This window comes from Nelumbo lutea, chromosome 2, assembly GCF_056320005.1.
Source record: "Nelumbo lutea isolate HS-2025 chromosome 2, American lotus-T2T, whole genome shotgun sequence".
NCBI lineage: Eukaryota > Viridiplantae > Streptophyta > Magnoliopsida > Proteales > Nelumbonaceae > Nelumbo > Nelumbo lutea.
Window position 1 is genome coordinate 18709095 of NC_142685.1, and position 19830 is coordinate 18728924.

Below are 19830 nucleotides of genomic sequence, written 5' to 3' on the forward strand. Positions count from 1 at the left end.
TCTTCAAAGGCAAGATAAAACCAGATGGCACAAAGCTCACATACCTTGTTCTCGGGGGGTAGGGAGCCTTTTATAACAACTTCGCACACTCACTCCTAAGCTCCTGTCAGGTCGGGCATGATTATCTCTGCGCGCCTGCCAGTTCGGGTGCCATCACCTCTGTTGGGGCAGAACCGTCACTGTTCTCTTTGTCGGAGCTGTCTCTACAACTGGAGATGGCGGTGGCAGATGGTCGTTGAAGTGCGGTTGTCAAGCGTCAGATCCCAAGTCAGACAGGTGCGCCGCCCCTGGATACAGACTTCCTCAATGTCAGGCATGGTACAGTTGTTCAGTTCGGCGTCCTGGAGGCGAAGTGCTGGAATGGTGAGCGATGTGAAGTCTTGAGTTCGGATAGGGGTGTGTCCCGAACTGCCATGGGGCAGGCCAGTTCAAGTTGTTGCCCTTTGTGTTTGTAAGGCTCAGGGCCTAAGGGAGAGCTCGGGCTCCTTGCGGGGAGTTCGGGCTCCTTGTAGGGAGTTCGGACCGCTGGTTCCTCCTTTCGGAGCTCGCACCTTGGGCGTGCTGTTGTGCCGAGTTGTTGCCTTTGCCACATGTTGAGTGATTAAGAGGTTGGGCCAAATCTTCCTTCATCAGTTGCCCCCCACTCCTCGCACTAAGGGACTTGCCCTAGCGCGGGGAGCTTGCGAGGTGGCAGGTGGATTTGTCCCCTACTTTGAACTGGTTTTGACTGATAGCACGAAGTGCGCGCTTGTCAGGATTTTTTCGGGTTTCCTCGAGCACCAAAAAGACAGGAAACATGCCAATCTGTCTATAAATGCTGACAGATGTGATGGCACGCGCCTATTTCAAAATTCAAAAAGCGCGCCGCTAGGAGACGTGACAGCGGGCGTCTTTTCTAATTTGAATAAATGCGCCGATACCGCCTTTAATGTGAGGAGTCGTGTGTTGACATCTTTTTCGGTTTCAGAAAGACGTGCGGCCAATCACGTCTCGGTCTCAGGAGACGTGTGGCCAGTCGCGTCTCGGCCTCTGAGACGTGCAATCAGAGCAACTGCAAGCCGTCGGATTGTCTTTGATCTGAGCCATTGATTCTCGGTTACTGTGGCCATAAATAATGGGGGACCCCAGTCGCTGTCACTATCCTGCGTTTTTCTTCTTGAGCTCGCGTCTCAATTTCAGTTCGCGTCCAAGCCTCTAGTTCGTGTTCACGTTCCCGTAGTCAGCTTACTTTCTTTTCCGGGTGAGTACTTTCCTGTAATCCTTATTCTCCATCCAATGTCTAGCTCGGATAGCTCAGATAGTTCAAGGGGGTCGGATGTAGGTTCTACGAACCGAACTGCATCCCCCGATAGTCCTAGTGAACCTGAAGTAGAACTCGAGGAAGAGTTCAAACCCGTAGGCCGAGTCGCCTTGGGTAGTTTGGTGTCCTCCTCTCGTCGAGGTCGGACGTTGGACAAGTTTGGGCCTTCAACCATTACGATTGAGGGGATACATTCCCTTATCACCCAATTCAACTTGCCTAGGGAGTACACCTACTTCATACCTTCGGGCAGTTTCCCTTGGGAACACGGTCCTAATGAGATCGTGATATTCTGGGAGCAGCTCGTTGCTAGGTTGCGCCTTCCTTTCCACCCCCTCATTGTCGAGGTAATGAACCACTTTAGTGTTACAGTCGGCCAGCTTCACCCGAACTCTATTCGTAACTTGGTGGGGACAATCTCCCTATTTTGCGAACAGGTCTTGCCTTTAGACATAGAGATCTTCTCCTCCATTTTAATGCTTAAGAAGCAAGCAGGTCCCCTTCCCGGGCGTAGGTGGGTGTACTACCTGTCTCCTCGCCAGGGTTTTAAGCTTCTACACCCAACAAGGTCCCGACATCGAAACGAGACTACTTCGGGGTTTGAAGTGCTTTGGGGTAGCCGTTCCAAACCGGGTGGGGGATGGCTGCCCCTAACGCCGGTGTAACGCTTAATAAGGAGATGGCGAAGGGCCTCCGACAATGGACATGGCTTGGGCTAAAATTCCATCATTACCTGATGGAGGCCAAACTCATTACGGCCGGTCTGAGTTCGGGTAGGTTTCTTACTCAGAGGTTTTTTGTTTTGCTTCGTTCTTTCATTTTTCTGATGCCGAGCTCTTTTTGCAGGTGTGATGGACTCAGAGAAGACTCGTGGTGGGCACCTGTTTCATGGCATGAAGAGGAGGAAGCGAGTCGCCAAACGAACTCGTGCTGAGCTGCCCCGAGATGCGGAGCCCGAGGTACCGAACTACCCGTCAGAGGATCTGCCCAGGGAACCCGAGATGGCTCCGCTAATGCAAGAAGCGACAGAGGCCCCTTATGCCGAGGCTACATACACGGGGGCTCCCGTTTACTCTTGGGCTCCCGCTTACTCTGGGTCTGCTTATATACGAATTGGGCCCTCAGGCTTGGGAGCCTAAGGGGAGATCAGGAGCGTTTGTCGCCGAATCACGCTCTTCAAAAGAGTAGGGAGGCCATTTACCCTAAGGAGGTCACGACAGGGACCGATCTTCCTTTGAACCAGGTGGCTTGTCGTGCTGCCACTCACGCCATAGTGATAAGTCAGATTTCTTGTCGGGCTCTTTGCTTTTATCTCTCTTGTTGTCGTTCTTTCGATCACTTGTTCTTTCCTTTTGGTAAGTGAATTCTTCTATCCATGCCATGGCGGCCCAGGTGGAAAGGAGCTCGAGGCAGGCGCGAGCTACCGAGGCGACTTCCCGAGTTGCTGAGGCGGCCGCTCGAGCTATTGAGGCGGCTGCTCGCGCTGCACAGGCCAGGCAAGCGAGGTCTCAGAGAGATGCCAAGGCCATGGGAGTCGTAGTGAAGCACATGGCAGACCTGAGGCTGGATTTGCAGCATCAGGTCGAATACTTTCAGGAGGATATTAGGGAGAGGAAGCAGATCTTTTCTCAAGGCATTGAAGATGCCAAGAAGAAGGTCGTCGATGAGTACATCGCCTCACCACACTTTGACAACCTGATGGTGGACTCGTACAGAAGGGATTTTAAACTATGCCGGTGGATGATCCAGAACACGTATCCCGAGCTCGATATTAATGTCATATCCACTTCGCGCATTACTCAGGAGATGGCCAACGCTGCTAATGATGAGCTGGATTCCGAGGGTGAGGCAAGACCTTCGGGTATCGTTGAAGTGTCTTCTGATGGTGAAAAAGTAGCTCTGGGCCTATAATTTTTTTTTTGAAATGTACACAAAGTAATTTGCAATGGAATGATTTTCTTTTGATTAAGTGTTGGTTGCTCTTTCCTCCGAACTGGCTGTATTGCCGAACTGACCATATGTCGATGCCCCTATTAGTTCGTTGTTGGCACCTTGCCTGAGCTTTTAGTTTGCATCTTTTGTTTTTGCTTGTCCATGCCGAGGCTCTTGTTAGTTCGGCATCCTAGCCCTTTAGCTCTGGTAGACTTAATCCACTTTGCTTGGTGATGTATAGGTAGTATCGTCTCAAGTTAACGACGTTCCAAGCTTGGGGTACTTGTTTGCCCTCTAAAGTTTCGAGCTCGTATGCCCCCAGAGCGCTCTCTTTACTCGGTAGGGCTCTTCCCAATTCGATCCAAGTTTGCCCATGCCGGGCTCGGGTGCCATGATCTTACGGAGAACTAGGTCGCCGATGCGGAAGTTCCGCTTTTTCACTCTAGCGTTGTAGTACCGAGCTACCTTTTGCTGGTAAGCTGTGGTCCGGATGTATGCGAGGTTTCTTACCTTGTCCAGTAGATCGAGGTTGGTGCGTAACTCATCTCTATTTGTTTGATCGTCGTATGCTTCTAGTCGTAGTGTAGGTATTTCGATCTCTGTCGGGATTACCGCTTCGGTGTCATAGGTGAGGACAAAGGGGGTTTCTCTTGTGGTGGTTTTTTCTGTGGTTCGGTGAGCCCATAGAACACTTGGTAGCTCGTCCACAGACAACCCTTTAGCTCGGTCTAGTCATGCTTTCAGTCCACAGAGGATAGCTCTGTTCATCACTTCTGTTTAACCGTTTGCCTACGAGTGCGAGGCCAATGTGAAGTTTTGCCGAATCCCCATTTCTTGGCACCATTCTTGAAACTTGATATCCTCGAACTACTTGTCATTGTCGGAGATCAGTACCCGAGGTAACCCGAAGTGACATACTATGTTCTTCCAAAAGAAGTTCTGTACGTTTCGGGCTGTAACTGTTGCCAGAGGTTCAACTTCTATCCACTTTGTGAAATAATCTACCGCTACCACTAGAAACTTCCTCCCTCTTGTTGCTGGTGGGAATGGCCCCAGGAGGTCAATGCCCCATTGCGGAAAGGGCCATGGACTGGTGAGGTACTTGAGGTCGGTGGCAGGCTGATGTTGGATATTGGTATGCTTCTGAAGTGTCCGCCACACAGACCTTCATAAGTGTCATGGAGTACGAGCTCAGCTTCGGCAGGTCGCAAGCAACGTAGGTAGGGGAGCGTGTAGGACCGTCGATACAACCATTCATCTATTATGACATATTTGGTTGCCTAGCGCTGCACCCTCCTGGCTGCATTGCGATCCACAGGGAGGGTTCATCTAGCAAGAAGCTCGCGAGTGGGTCGATCCAGCTCGGCTCTGCTTCAAAGACGAGAGCGACCTCCTCTGCCCCACCGAGAATGCTAGGCCGAGGTAAGTCCTCTATGTACACGGTTCTCGTGGTGTTGTGACTCGTGCTGGCTAACCGGGATAGGGTGTTGGCCTTAGTGTTGAGCAGAGCCTCCTTTACTTTTGCCAAGTATGCGATCATAGTGAGCTTACGTGCTTCGTATTCGCCCGTAACCTGACTCATGGGGTCATACTCTATTGGCTTGAAAGCTCCGGGCTCACCCGAACTGGGGATCTCTGGCTCAACCGGCCTGGGGACTTCGAGGCTGAACGTGCACTCGGTGATAAAATCTGCTAGGGCATGGGCCTTAATAGCAGTTCGTGGCTTATACTGGAGGTCGTACCCGCTAAGCTCGATGGCCCACTTCGTCAGCCGACCGAAAACCTCAGGCTTGAGTAAGACTTGCCTCAGAGGTTTGTCAGTCAAGACGATGACGATGTGAGCCTGGAAATATGGGCGGAGTTTCCGAGCTGCAATTACTAGTGTGTATGCTAGCTATTCTATCTGTGGGTATCTCGTCTCTGCTCCCTGTATAATTTTACTAACATAATAGACGGGCTATTGGACCCGATCTACTTCTTTTATTAGTACCAAACTGACCACCTCGTCGCTTGCCGAGAGGTACAGTTATAAGACCTCACCCTCCTCGGGCCTGGCTAAGATTGACACACTAGCGAGGTAGCATTTTAGCTTGTCGAACGCAAGCTAGCAGTATCGGGTCCATTCGAACCCTTTGCCTTAGATTGCCTTGAAGAAAGGCAAACAACGGTCTGCCGATTTGGACATGAAGCGGCTCTGAGCGGCTATGCGACCGTTTAGCCTCTAAACCTCTTTTACTTTTCAGGGTGGTCTCATATCTAGGATGGCCTTTATCTTGTTCGAGTTGGCCTCAATACCGCGCTGGTTGACAATGTACCCTAGGAACTTACCCGAGGTGACATCGAAGACACATTTGTTTGGATTCAGTTTCATGCTAAATTGATGTAGAATTTGGAAGACAGAATCTAAGTCTTTTATTAATTCCTGTGAAAACTGCATCTTGACGACCATGTCGTCTACATAACATTCTATTTTCGTGCCAATTAAGGGCCAAAACAGCTTATTCACAAGTCTTTGGAAGGTCGCCCCAGCATTCTTTAGTCCGAAGGGCGTGATCTTGTAGCAGTACAAGCCGAACTTGGTTATGAAGCTGGTTTTTTCCTCATTTGACTGGTCCATCCTGATTTGGTTGTAGGCTGAGTAGGCGTCCAAGAAGCTTAGCAACTAATGTCCCGAGGTCGCGTCCACTAGGCGATCAATTCTGGGGAGGGGGAAGCAGTCTTTTGGGCAACCTCGGTTCAGGTTGATGTAGTCGACGCATATGCACCGCTTGCCGTTTGCCTTTTTCACCAGCACTGGGTTGGCTACCCAGCTCGGGTAAAGAACTTCCCTTATGAAGTCTATTAGGAGGAGCTTTTCGACCTCCTCGTTGACTGCCCTCCAGTGCTCTAGGCCTAAGTTGCGCTTCTTCTGTCTATGGGTCTGACTACAGGGTCAGTATTAAGTTTGTGAGTTATAAGGTTAGGGTCAATACCAGGCATATCGGTCGCGGACCATGCAAAAATGTCTAAATTTTGAAGTAAGAAACTCACCAGTTCAGTTCATAGAGGCTCCTTGACGGAAGCACCGATCTGTAGCATTCAAGTCAGGTCCGTAGCCGAAGTCGGGATTGCGACCGTTACCTCTTTGGGCGAAGCTCGATCCTTGCCCTGCTCCGTAGGTCGCTCCAGCTCGAGGTCGTTGGCCGCCTTGGTCTTTCCTTTCAGGGCGGCAACATAACACTTGCGGGACTCAAGCTGGTCGCCCCGCGCTACCCCCACACCGAAGTCTGTAGAGAACTTCATTGCCAAATAGTAGGTGGAGACCACTGCCTGTAGGACATGTGTAATTGGCCGCCCTATTATGGCATTGTATGGGGAGGGGGTCACGACCACCAGGAAATTGTGGTTGAGACTCACCGCGCAAGGCCATGTGCCGACTTCCACAGGCACTGTTATTTTCCCAAGGGGTCTGACTTCCTCTCCGCTGAAACCCACTAGAAGAGTGTTCGCGGGCTTCAACCCGCTTCTCTACAACTGAAGCTGGTCAAATGCCGATTTGAAGAGGATGTCCGCCAAGCCACCTGATTCCACAAGTACGCGCCTGACTTCGAAGTCGTTGATCCTTAGTTTTATGACAAGCGCGTCATCGTGGGGGTAGCGGACACCTCGCGAGTCGTCTTCCATGAAAAAGATTGGTTCTTCTGTCTTCGACCTCTTTGGAGGGTTCTACTCTTCTCGAGTTGCTTCACGAACTGACGTCCGGGCCACGGCCGAAGTACAACCTGCTACCACCGAACCTCCCACTATTACGTGGATGGTTCCCAGAACTGGCCACTCTTCCAGAGGTTGTCTTTAAGATGGTTCGGCTAGCCTGTTGCTGGATTCAGGAGCATCCTTATTGTGCTCCACTTGCCGGTTTGTCTTATTATTATTATTATCATGTTGTACAAAATTTCTTAAGTATCCACGACGAATGAGTCCCTCTATCTCGTCCTGGAGATTATTACACTGTTCAGTACTATGATTGTGATCTCTATGGAAACTATAGTATAAATTTTTATTTCTCTTGTTTGGGTTCCCCTTTAGGCGAGGTAGCCATTTGACGTATGGGGCATCTTTGATCGTCATCAAGATCTCGGTCCGCCTTGTGTTTAAGGGTGTGTAGTTTTTCCGAGCTACTAAGGGAGCTTGGGATGGCTGACTCGGCTTCGCCTCCCGGGCCAAGTTTTTTCTATCACCTGGGTTGGAGGGCTCACCTTCTCTTTTCCTTTTCTCGACCCCGCCTTCGGTCTTTTGGTTGATCTCTTCCTCGGTTCTCATGAACTTGTCCGCGAGCTTGAGGAATTCGGCTATGGTCGCGGGCTGGCTAGCTACCATGTGCCATTTGAACCCCTTGTGCGTTACTCCTCTCTTGGCCGCCGCGAGCTATACCGTGGGGTCCAGTCGTGGTATCTGCAAGCACGCATCATTGAACCGCTTGATGTAGCCCCAGATGGACTCTCCTTCCCTCTGAACCACTCCGAAGATGCTTTCCTCGGTTCTGGGCCCCCGCTTGCAGGTAACGAAGTGTGCGGTGAAGACCTGCACAAACTGGGTCTAGCTTCTTATTGACCCGGGGGCTAGGTTTCTGTACCAGGTGCGGGCCACCCTCTAAAAGTGGTGGTGAAGGCCACGCACATGCACAACTCACTGGCCCTTGCCAGGAGCATTTGGGATTGGAAGGCATCGACGTGGTCGCTGGGGTCGAAGGACCCATCATACTTGTTTAAAGGGGGGAACTTGAAGTCTCTGGGCATGGGGACTGCAAGGAGTTCTGATGAGAGGGGGGAAGGAACTGAGAGAATAGGGGCAGATTTTACCTCATCCGAGCCTGTCTCTTCTTTACCTCTGAGCTCGGGTAGGACACGGGTGACGGTTTGGCGACTTCGCCGGCGCCTTCGTTGAGTAGGCCTGGTACTGGCGTTGCTGGCCTCTGTGTTGCCGAGCTCGATGGGCCCGGAATGTTGGTAGTCTACTGCTAGGGCGTTGAATTGGTTCTCTGTGAGCGGGAACTCAGGCTTGGAGCGTCGAGGTACTGACTTTGCAGGCGAGGTTCCCGACCCGCTTGTGAGCTGCGAGGCGGGGGTGATTTTTCTTTCCCTTCGGCCCAGGGATGAAGCATGGATGTTAGGGGGGTTCTGAAGTTGGGAGGCTTCTCCTCGATAAGGGCATCCACCCTGAGGGGAAGCCTTAACCGGCTTCGGAGCATGGTGCCGAGGTGGAAGCAGTGATTGGTACAGGGGCAGTTGGGGGAACTGTTGTTGATAGTGATGTTGAGAGAGGTGGTGCAGTACTTGGTGCTGTTGGAGTTGATGCTGCTGAAATTGTTGCATTTGGGCTTGCATTGCTCACATGCATCAGGTCATCAAACTGGTTCTGACTGGTCGCCAGGGGGACGGCAGTTGGTTCAGTAAAGGTTGTTTCGATAGGGAGTGGAAAGGGGACATTCATGGCGGAAAGGTTTACAGGCGCCACTGTTCGCGGCACGTTCAGGCTGGGGGTCCCATCCACCGGAAGGAGGATGGTGAACTGTCCGATGCACACTATGCGGACTTGAAGATGTTCCTCGGCGGTGTTCATCTCCGTGCCACATCCGGCGTTGCTGGAAGAAGCCATGAGTGTTGGGGTTTTTTGGAAAAGAGAGTTTGAGAGTTTGAGAGGAAGGCTTTTAGAAGCGTTCCCACAGACGGCACCAATTGATGGTGTGCAATCCGGCCGGTCCTAGTTGTCAATGACTTTGCCTCTGATTGGAGCAACAGGGGCCTGAAACGGAAAAGAAGGTGAAGAATCTCCCGGGAGGAACCCGGTGAGATTGCTCCGAAGCTCAAGTCAGTATTTCTTCAAAGGCAAGATAAAACCAGATGGCGCAAAGTTCACATACCTTGTTATCGGGGGGTAGGGAGCCTTTTATAACCACTTTGTGCACTCACTCCTAAGTTTCTGTCAGGTCGGACATGATTATCTATGCGCTCCTGCTAGTTCGGGTGCCATTACCTCTGCTGGGGCAAAACCGCCACTGCTCTCTTTGTCGGATCCATCTCTACAACTGGAGATGGCGGTGGCAGGTGGCGATGGCAAGCCGTTGAAGTGCGGCTGTCAAGCGTCAGATCCCAAGTCAGCTAGGTGCGCCGCCCCTGGATACGGACTTCCTCGATGTCAGGCATGGTACGGTTGTTCAGTTCAGCGTCCTGGAGGCGAAGTGCTGGAATGGTGAGCGAGGTGAAGTCTTGAGTTCGGATAGGGGTGTGTCCCGAACTGCCATGGGGCAGGCCAGTTCGGGTTGTTGCCTTTTGTGTTTGTAAGGCTTGGGGCCTAAGGGAGAGCTCGGGCTCCTTGCAGGGAGTTCGGGCTCTTTGTAGGGAGTTCAGACCGCTGGTTCCTCCTTTCGGAGTTCGCGCCTTGGGCGTGCTGTTGTGCCGAGTTGTTGCCTTTGCCACGTGTTGAGTGATTACAAGGTCGGGCCAAATCTTCCTTCATCATTTCCCATACATGATTTGGATGTGTTGTGGGGCGTTTGTGCGGCATAGCTGTGAATTCATTTAATTCCCTCTCATTAAGTCTAATTTGAAATATTAACTCCCATTATCTTTCATTAAATCATATTCTTAACTAAAACACCCATACTTTTCTCACAATAAATTTTACCAATTAAATGTATATCCAAATACTTTTGACAATATTAGTAAATGTGTGTGCCAAGGTTCAAAAATTTGATACTTATCAGCTCATATCAGCCGATACATATTGTATCAGTGGCTTCCTGATAAACCCGTACAGGGGGTGTTTCAAGGTCTAACCTGATTAAGAGGGTGGACTTGCCTTTAAACCAACCCCTCTAAACCAGTTTTGATAAAAAAAAAAGTTGAAAAAAAAAATAAAAGGTGAGCAATGATGCTACCAATACTATGCTCCCAACATGTCCTAATAGGCCACTATAGGCGCACAATAGGAATATCTCCCCATGACAAAGAAGATATTCCCAATGGATGGCTACTATTACCTCTTGGGATAGTATTGAGAGTGTTTTGTTGGTAGCGGATCCCCGTCCGCTTTGCACATGAAAATTTTACATCTTTATTAGAACCTATGAAACAAAGATAAGTAACAAAACATGGTGTATTTCTGGATTTAACTTTTGTAAGCCATTTCCATGGTTAATAATGATTTTTCTTATTTATCATATTTGTTTTTGTTTAATATGAAAATGTACAATATTAGAGAAGAGTACAACTTTTGTGTACTTTTAAGCTTTTATTATATGACTATTGGCATCAAGGATTGGCCCATTAAACTTGAAAGGTAACACGACTTCAATTTTGGGTGGCCCTAAATTTTTTATTCCATTTCATAATTAAATATGAAAACAATTTTGGTAGTCATTAATTATAAAAATAATTATTTTCCATTAGTTGACCCATTATTCGGTTGGACTATTCACCTGCCACTTAGACAGAAAAACAGTTTGCTTTTCACTTAGTTTTATTCTTCTTTTTTTTTTTGTTTTGTTTCAATCATTAATAAATATAGTTCTTATTTATCACACTTATTTTTATTTAATATGATCAATTACATAATATTAAAAATGTGTCAAAATGTTCTTCAACAAAAACTCTCTCTCTCTCTCTCTCTCTCTCTCTCTCTCTCTCTCTCTTATATATATATATATATATATAATATATATATATATATATATATATTGTTCTTTTATATTTAAGGATGCCATCATAGATTGACAAATAAACAAATGAGCTTTGTGTACCAAAGAGAAAGCCTTATATTGGTGAGTGGAACTAGGGTAACAAAGAGAAAGTCAAGTTGTAGACATTTATCCTACAATAAACAAGAAGACAAGAAAATGCGACTGTCAAAACCCATAAGGGCATTCTTTTCCTACGATTTTGAGAGGAGGAAAGTTGATCAATGGGTTTTTGATTTCCATTGACCAAAAATCTCATGTTCTTTTTTCAAATTTATGTGGAGACCAGGGCAACTTTATTTTTTGGGTAAGTGATACATATCTCCTAGGTGGATAAATAACTTTTTCACCTTGGGGGAAAGTTGCATGTATAAGTACATTTACCCTGATAAATAACTTACCGAAAAGCAAACAGGCCCAAGTGTCCAGTTCAAATCCCCCCTCTTCAACTGAAAATAATCCAATTTGACTTGAGAGATAAATGGGTTTAGTTGCATTTCCCTTTGTCCCCCCCCCCCCCCCTTCCTTTTTTTTATGGATTTGTTTGTTAGAAACAGCAGAAACTCAACTAGAGGGGATATAAAAAGGGGTGGAGGGGGCTTGTCGGTCCCGCATTTCTCCTTACATCTCTGAATCTGTCAAAAACCCATGAAGTGTCCCATTCAAATCCCCCATCTTCACCATTTTACTTCAATTAATAGCAGTTCCAACTTCCAACAATAGCATTGTTTCAGTTTACAAAACTAGTTCAGTACCCAAGGTCTCGAATGAGATCAATATGACGATTTTACATCAACCCATAACCACCAAATGCAGAAACTTGTTTCAAGATTCGACTCTCTCTCTCTCTCTCTTGTTGTGTCAGAATTTGGTTCTTTTTTCATTCAATTTTCTTTCATTTTTATTCATCAAGTTGTCTGAAGTTTTGCATCTACCATGATGGTTGGATTTTCTTTTGTTGTTATTATCATCATTGACAGCTGGGTTGTGATGATATATTTTGAAAATTTGAAGAATAATATAGAGAAAATTTGATCATAAAAGGGCAACCTTGAAATTAAAAAAAAAATTGTGTAAGTCACGCACTAACAGCAGAGGAGGATTTTGTCAATTGTCAGAAAACTTAGGAGTACTTTAAGTAATCTTTTAAATAGTGGGGTAAGTTTTAGTTTAAGTATTTTTACCCTAGTTGAAATTAGTTTTTTTGCCTCCACAATTAAGATAGACCAAATTCAAAAATAAGGGTATTGTTGTTAATAAAATATCTAGAATATATACTGCATTCCCACTTTTAAAAGCAAAACTATTCTTCCATATTGATGACAAGTAATAAAATTCAACCATTCGGGTCAAATTGGTAAACCCATGGTGTCATAGTTAAATAATCAAGCTTTTAAAATAGAAATAAATACAAAAAACTACAAAAGATAAAGAAATTGTAGAATAATTAGGCACATCTATAATATTTTATATTAATCATATTAAAGAAAACTATGTGCAATAAACAATAATTGTTTTTAGTAACGATAAAAATGGAATACAAAATATAAAACTAAGCCAAAAGTGAATTTTTTTCCTATACGGTGGCCATTTAATTAATTCAACCTTTTAGGTCAAATGTGTCAACCCTTTATGTCATAATTAAAGAATAAAAATTTCAAAGATAAAAACACAAAAGATTACAAAAATAAATAAATTTTGTAGAAAATATTTGTGATTAGCTTTGATAATTATATTAATCACATTAAAGAAAAATAAGTGTAAAAAAGATGAATTAATTTGTCATTTGGTGGCAGGTCAACATTTCAACCTTTTGGATCAAATGTGTAAACTCTTGATATCATAGTTAAACAATAGAAAAGAGATATGAAAAAAATACAAAAAAAAAGAAAAATATAAAAATATTGTAGAAATCATTTGGGCACATCTTTAGTAACATATATTCATTGCATTTATTAAACAAAAATAAGTGATAAACATGAATTATTTTTATACACAGAAATGTAAAAATTTGTGAAAATTTTTGAAAACATATTTTACTATCACCATTATCTAAAATTGCCACTTGCAAAGCATGTACAATAAAACTTGGGCTAAGGGCTCCCAAAAGCCAAAAAAGAAAAACAAAAACAAAAAAAAATTAAATGAAGATGTTTCAAAGCCTGAAAACTGAAGTCACCCGGGCCAAAGGGCTCCACATATGACATTCTTCAACAAAGCACTGGCCTCTCTTTGCCAGACTCTCAAAACCCATTTTTTGTGCTACACTGCTATATGTATTTTTTCTATTCTCTTTAATAAATAAACAAAATAGGTGAGACTGTACTGAAAATCCATATAGAAAAAAGTATATGATTAGGCACTGTTGTGACGTGGACTTGAAAACTATTGATGGGTGACATATCTGTTGGGCTCTTGGGCCCAGCCCAGATTTCAACCTTAATATCTGCACCCACCCTCGTAATTAAAAGCCTTCTGTATATAATATAATGAAAAAAAAAAGTAAAAGGGAAAAGAGACCTTCGAATTTATAAAAAGGGAATGCTACTTGGTACTACAGACATGGTACAACAGGTTTCTTATCGAATATGCAGTAAATTTTGTGATGCAAAGACTGAGACCCATAAGACCATGCGGCCCACATCTCTGAAGTCTGACCCAAAAATCTTTTTCTTTTCATCTTGTCATTTCTTATGAGTTTATTTCTTCTCAAACCAATGCTCAAATTGATCAGTTGGTGTTGGACCGACAACCCACTTTGTGCCTCTCATACATTTAACCGTCCAGTTCAGGCTAGCAAGTAAGCAGAGTACCTTACTGAAGACCTGTAGCTGCAGCCTAGTAGGACCAAAGATGACTTTCTTTTTCTTTTTCTTTGGACCACTTTGGATCTCTTGCAAAAGGCACCTTAGGGTCTGTTTCCTTCTGATGCAATTTCATTATTGTTGACAAGGTGTAAAAAAATCAACCAGGAACCAGAATTATTCTGGCCACTGGTTTTCGGTTTAATGGTTCGACCATTCAAGTCAACAGATTGATGACCAAATCAATGATTTTTTACCAAGCACCGGATTAAGGGCGAAACAGAACCGGTTGTCTAGATGATTTTTGGGAAAAACAGTCTGACCATCCGAGTCAACATCAATTCAAAAACACCTATTGCTGGAATATATGTACTAGTGTAAATTCTGGTTTAGTTTTATTTTGGGCTGTACTATGCTTTAGATTTTATTTACTTCATTTTGCATTGCGAACAAACAAAAAGTAAAAGGAAAACTTAAAATAAATCATAATATGCATTCAAGTCATTTGTACTTCTATATTTTTGCACCAGTTGAAATGAAACTGTCTTGCAAATAAATTAGCCCTTAGGCTGCATTTAGTTGTAGTGCAATTTTATTTGCATTAATATAAATGCATAGGAGTGCAAATGAAAAGAATACAAATTGTAGTTTAATTTTATTTTGGGTCTTATTTTGTTTTGTTTAAGGTCTTTTTACTTCATTTGTATTGCCATCAAATAAAATTAGATAAATTTTAGAAAAAAATAAATCAAAATTTACATCCAAATCATTTGCACTAACATAATTTTGCATCAGTGCAAATAAGCCTACACAGCAATCACTGGCAGCCCTAGGAATTGGAAATTTAGAATCCTCTCCTTTGGTTGGAGATAAATCCGAACGCTGCATTTTTAAGGGTAAATTGATATTAAAGGGGCATTCTCGAATATGATGTTGTATTACAGCAAAATAATAATACCTTCTGCTTGTATAAGAATTATTTTTATTTTTAAAAACAAAATCATACATTTTGACGAATGGTCTCTAAATATGCAACAGCCAACAGGCTATGGAACCCAACTGGAAGAAGAAAATACATGAGTTGTGGGTACATCAAGTAGCAATATGGATTGCTGACATGTTTATACTCGACTGATTCATCAAATAGCATATTCAGATTCATCGGTGACACGTAGGCCCCTTTCGATTTTCAAGAAGTTATTTATCTGGATAGATGCATTTAAAATATCTACTTAGATAAATGCTTTTATTCATGTTCTTTTATTTTCTAGGTAAATAAGACAATCGACCAATTTAGACGGTTAAAAATGTTTTTGAGCATAACATGTTGCCATGGGTGGAGGGAAGAAGAATAATTTTCCTTCATTTTTTCTAAACCGAAAAGAGGACTAATTGGGTTAACCTGTCATGCCCAAAATGGGCCGGGCTTAAGCTCACCAACAATGTTCAGGGTCCAAACTAAGGGCCAGGCGTCTGGTCACGATAATCCCATCTTGATATTTCTAGGTTTGGATTTGAGTCCATATCTGATGGACTCAGATATGACTCCAGATCTCCTGCCCAAGCTCAAGTGCCCATTTGGGAGAGATTTCATACGACTTCAGATCTCCTGCCCACATTTACCCACAACTAAGGGTGTTAATGGACCGGTTTTGGATTGGATGGACCAACAAGACATATTGGATTGGACCAATCCGGTCCAAAATATTTATCAGATTGGATTGAACCTGGTCCATCCATAATAAATTTAGATTGGATTGGATTGGATTAAGCTAATATCTGGTCCATTGATATAAGATAAGAATATATGTGTCAATGGATCAGGTTTAAGTTGAAACCAATCTAAATCAAAATGAATTTGAACAGATTGGATTAGACATTGAATTGGATCGGTCCAAATTAGTCTAAAACATTCATTGGATTGGATTGGACCTGATCCATTTATAATGGACACACATTGGATTGGATCGGATTAGACTAAATCCAGTTCAATTGACACCCCTACCCACAACACACTACCTCCATGCACATCTCCCTGTACACAGTACTGTATTGGAGTATGAGATTCTCATATGTGGCTATGATGTCATGTGGGTAAATATGAGCAGAGTTATTATAGGCAAGAGATCCGGACTCATTTCACATTGCAGTTTCGGGCTTAGTGAGGTGGGCCGTGGGCCTCACCCACACTCATTTCGCATAGCAGTTTCCGGCTCAACATGCCTCAAATCTGCCAACCAATGAGCAGCAGCATTAGACTCTGTAAAAACCTGAGAATACTGAAAATTTAAACACTAAAACTTCAGCAAATCTCATGACAGGAGTCGATATTGGGCTTGAAATCCTTGAAGCAACATCCATTCATCTTTTCGCGTAATAGAAAATTGGAGATCCTCAAAATTAGAAAATAAACCAATCAGATCAGGATGATAAAACTTTTTTCTCATAATTTACGAAAAATAAAATTATGCTACCAGAAAGAGATGATACCGCAAGGGTCAAAACCTAATTAATTGATTACCACTTGTATGAAACCGGTTGATTGGTTACGAGTTTTCCAAGGTATCATGTATTTCCTGCACTATGGTCCAACTCCATGATTTAATTTAGTACATGTCATATGCAAAGGGCCTACGCTTCAGATGGAGCCAGTCGTTCTTTTATTTTCCACATAAATCATGATACCTAAACTGTACATAGATGTATCCCTGTCATACCACGTAGCAGTTGAATAACTGATCTACAATCGTGATGGTCCCTGCCATCAATACATTGCTCAAAGTGGGCCTCGTATTTCACTTTGGATTTCTTCAAGCCACAAGAATTCTATCCACGGTTACTCACAATACACTACTCCTTGTAAATTGGGAATATCTCTCCCTGTATAATATATAAAATGTTCTTTATATATGACTGAAATATGGGCAAAGTTCTCGTGAAAAGAAAGGAGATCCGGACTCATAAGATATTCCCCGTGTATAGCTGTAATGACATATGAATAGGAATTCTAGACTCTTCGTATTTAGGGTGTTCATAAAAATATATATATTATTTATAATATAATATACTATATATTTTTTTAAATATTTATAATATACTATAAATATTAAAAAAAAATAAAAAACTGAAGGATAAAACTGATAGAAAATTGAACCAAGGTGATATAAAAACCGAACTATGGGAATCCCTGTTGTACTTGGTGAGGGCTATATCTCCACTCTCAAGGACCCAGTTAGCATTTCTTTGACAAACCGAAAACAACAGGACTTCATATAAATAGATTTTTTTTTTCTTCAGGATTCAGTTCTTATGACATCACAATCCCTAACAGAAGACCAGTTTAATTAATTTTTAAGTGCCTCCATGAATTCCATTTTGGCTTAATTTAAAACAATGTTTGAAAAAACGATCCGGAACTAGAAACCGTTCCACCAGTTTTTGGGTTGATGGTTTAACTGTTTGGTTTGACGGATGGTTCATTTTGACAAAAAAATAATTAAAATAAAAAATAGTCAAAAACCATTGAACAAGTTGAATGGGTTGACAGTTCAATTGCCCTGGTCAGTGTATCGCTGACCAATTCAACGATTTTTAGCTAGGGATTAGGTTTGGGGTAAAATGTAACAGGTTGCCTGAACAGTTTTTAGGCCAAACGATCTGACTGTTTGGATCAAAGACAGTTCAAAAACATTGATTTAAATTTTAAACTTTAAAGGATAAATTGCTGAAGCCTCCCTTGAAGTTTCTTATTGTTACTATTGCTGAAACCTCTTCTGAACTTTGGCAATTGCAATCACCTCCCCTGAATTTTCTGACAGTTGCAAATAAACCCCCCTCCATACAGTTATTATTGAGTAGGAGAGTTAATAGGACAGTTTGGTTCAGTTAGAGGTTGTTTGAACAACCAAACCAACATGATTGGGTTGGGCATTGGGGAGTTGGTCACCAAAACCAACTAACTGTATGGGCTGCCCCCATTGTGTAGCCCCTCAAAAGATACAATATATATATATATATATATACCTCTCAGGATAACATAATAGCTAAACCGGAACCAATGAAATATTTGAAAACTGACTAACTCACTTCGAGTTGGGTTAGATTGGTTGGTTTTGATGGTTTTGGTTTGACAAATAGCCCTACTATTGAGGTTGGTTTCCACGATTGATATGAAATGAATTTGAAAAATAAATCAATTTTGAAAAAGGGAACAGTAGGATTTGAGGTAGTGATTGACGTAGAGATAAATTTAGGAAATAAACATTTTGGTCAAAATAGCTTCATGGGTATTTTGGACAATTTTATGCCTCTTGTTAGAAGATTCTAACAGAGGGGGTCTACTTTCAACTTTGACAAAATGTTATGGAGAGGTGACTGAAATTACTAAACTTCAAGGAAGGTTTCAGTAATGATAAAAAAGTTTAGGGGAAGTTTCAGCAATTTACCCTAATTTAAATCCTCCGACTTCTGGACTACAAATTGGGCCAGGTTAGTCCCTACTCAACCCATAAAAATCGGGACCGGATCTATTAGGCACATCAAAGTAAGCACGTTAAATGAGCACTTTGATAAATATTTTGATAAATATCAACAGTGAGTATTAATCTTTTTCAAAGGTGGGGTGAGGGTATTTTAAGGTACATGTGTCAAAAGAATTTTCAAAGTGCTCATTGAATGTGCTTACTTTGAAGAAAAAAAATATTCAAAGTGCTCATTGTCAAATGTAATTATATTTACATTGGAAAAAAAAAAAAGAAAAGAAAATAGCAATTACAAGTTCAGAGGCAAAATTTTTCTAAAGCATAATATAGCTAAAATTGAATTCACCACAACGTTGAATTGGGAAATAAGAACATTAGGCCTGTCCAACCCAGTAAAACATTCTTTTTCCTCTATTCCCCCCCCCCCCCCCCCCCCCCATTCTTTCCTAATCTGATGAAACAACAGATCATGTATTCAAGTTTATACTTTTTTTTTTAAGAAAATAAAATTAGGTGAATGAATCCTATGTCTAAGCTCCCAATCTTTTTTTTTTTTTAATTTATATTTCGCTTTTAGTAATGGTGAGTTCTCATCTGATACTCTTTTGCAATACCAACATTTTAAACCTTGCCAATACGATCGATACATATCTAAATACAACTTTATATTGAACTTATATGTTTACACTTTTTAGTTTGTAGTAACGATTCGTGATTGGAATTACTCAGTTCAATCAAGCTGTTGAAGGGCCTAAATTTTGGAGCTTCAAAATGGGCTTGGGTCATAAAACTCAGGCCTGATCTAAATTGGGTTGGGCTGAGGTTGAGGCCTTGGGTATGTGTAGAAATTCTTTCAAATCTGATCAATTCGCCCAGGCCCAACTCAACTCAAGCCCAAATTATGTTGGGTCAAGCATGGGCTGGACTTGGGTTCGTAAACTCCTGCTTGATCTCGGGTTGAGCCAGGCCCAAGCTCTAGACTAGCATCTTAGAGTCGGGTATGGATTGACCATCAACCCGTGGAAGTTGCACCCCTACTTATTATTTATAATTCAATATTTTGAATAATATATGGTTATAAGTCATAGGCATGCAAAGGAACGAAACAATACAAAATGATCAATAAGCATATAAAGCTTTGATTTCTCATTGCTGAAACATTGGAAGAAAACGAACGAGAGATTATGCAAGTAGGGCTGTGAATGGGTCGGATTTCCCCATGTCTAATCATTTAATTTAATGAAAAATCCAAACCAGAATTCGATTTAAAATCTAATCGGATCAAGGGATGTTGGATTGGGTCGAATTTTTTCAGGTTTTCATATTTCGTTCAAATCTGCTTCACAATCTTTACTATTTAGTTCAACTTATACATATCCAGCAAATAAGATATCAAAACTAAATTAATCAAATAAGATTTCAAAATTTAAGCTCCGTTGACAGCCCTAAGGCATGCGAAGAGGACACTGATTTTTTATTGACACTGTTCTTCATTATGCACCGATAATGGGCAAAAAGGAAGCCTTTGTTTTGATGTAAAAATGCACCGTTGGCTTGTTGTATTTATACTCCTAATTTGGAAAGATTATAAATACGTAG